This window comes from Poeciliopsis prolifica, unplaced genomic scaffold (assembly GCF_027474105.1).
Source record: "Poeciliopsis prolifica strain line A6 unplaced genomic scaffold, Auburn_PproV2 SCAFFOLD037, whole genome shotgun sequence".
NCBI lineage: Eukaryota > Metazoa > Chordata > Actinopteri > Cyprinodontiformes > Poeciliidae > Poeciliopsis > Poeciliopsis prolifica.
In genome coordinates, this window is record NW_026562412.1 from 410,001 (window position 1) to 411,428 (window position 1,428).

Sequence of the window (1,428 nt, forward strand, 5' to 3'; positions counted from 1 at the left end):
CCAAGTTAGCTACACATGTTAGCTTCACTGACCAAGTTAGCTAGCCAAACGTTAGCTTCACTGGCCAAGTTAGCTAGCCAAACGTTAGCTTCATTTACCAAGTTAGCTAGATACACGATAGCTTCACTGACCAAGTTAGCTAGACACACGTTAGCTAGGCTAGCTAACCTTTGGGGGGGGAGAGTTCCTGTTCTCCAACAAACTAACACTAAACATATCAAAAATGGCCAATAAAAGGCTTGTTAACGGCGGCCATCTTGAAAGATATAGCTATGCTAGGATCTACAGGCTAATGTCGTTTTGTTTGGGTTTCTCTTTTGGTTCTGGTTCTGAATCTGCTGTGAGTTTCTACAAGATGGTGAAGTTTTTGGCAGGAGGAATGTTCTGGTTTGGACCCGGTCTGGTTCTGATGTAGGTCAGTGGAGGGTTCTAACTGACAGTTCTGGTTCCAGTTGTGGTGGAGGTCCTACTGGTTCTGGATCCAGTCTGTGTTCTTTGCTGGTTCTGCTGTCTGAGCAGCGCCTCCTGCTGGTGATCTGCAGTGGTTTCAGGATGTAGACGGTGCCGGTGTTGTGGAGCCGTTAGTGATCCGGTTCCACTGCTTCATTTAGAGCCAATCGCTGCCCTGACCTCCTTGTTTCTTGTTTCTGTGGGAACGACCTTTGCCCTCGGTGGCATCGGTGCCTTACTGTTTCAAATTCTTGTCTTAATATTCCTGGAAATTAATTTTTCTCCTGTACTTATGGCTGAGTTAGATTTTAAAAACGTTTTTCATTTACAAGTAAGAATTTGTATGTGATGATGTTACTGAATAAAAAAGGAAATAAACTTTTCTCATCCTCTGTCTTCTTCCTTATATGGTCGTTCCTGTCTGCCTCATAGAGCTGCAGTTTGGATGTCAAACGTTAACATTTTGGCCCGTCATAAAACAGACGTAGTTCATCTTTCATTCAGATTTTCACCATTTTATTCATTCATAAACATTCAAGTTTCAACCTGAACATAAGGATTATCTCTGACCCTCAGGGCGATAAATAGTAACAACACTAACTGCTGGAAAACTGCGTCTGTTTTATTTACTTACAGCACAATAATTAAATTATTCAACTTGTGATTAACTTTACAAACAGCAGCTTGTAGCTTCATTCCTTCTGGGGAGGTGGGGTCACATGACCTAATTTTCAATTTTTTTGCCCCAACTTTCCCCATTATGCCTATCTTCGGACGTCCCGTGTGTCGGGAACGCTCCCGTCCAACACCAGCAATATTCAACATGGTCTCGGCCCAATGGGCCTCACTAAGCTCCGCCCACAACCCCGCCTACAAAATCCCACATGGCGTCTTTTACTTGGACTGATGGAGTATTTCTGAGTCCATTATAGGATCATTTCTAACCCTTTTCACCAAATATCAACTGCAACAACAGAC

At 43.2% G+C, this 1,428-nt stretch overlaps 1 protein-coding gene across 1 annotated transcript in view; it reads left to right on the forward strand.

The window, feature by feature from the left end:
* LOC129374761 (synaptotagmin-14-like) overlaps positions 1-156 on the forward strand; it is a 19,269-nt gene extending 19,113 nt beyond the window's left edge. The window contains 1 exon segment of the mRNA XM_055053375.1: positions 1-156. This exon segment is cut by the window's left edge and continues 2,161 nt beyond it. The gene's annotated coding sequence lies outside the window, so the exon portion shown is untranslated.
* The last annotated feature ends 1,272 nt before the right edge of the window (positions 157-1,428 follow it).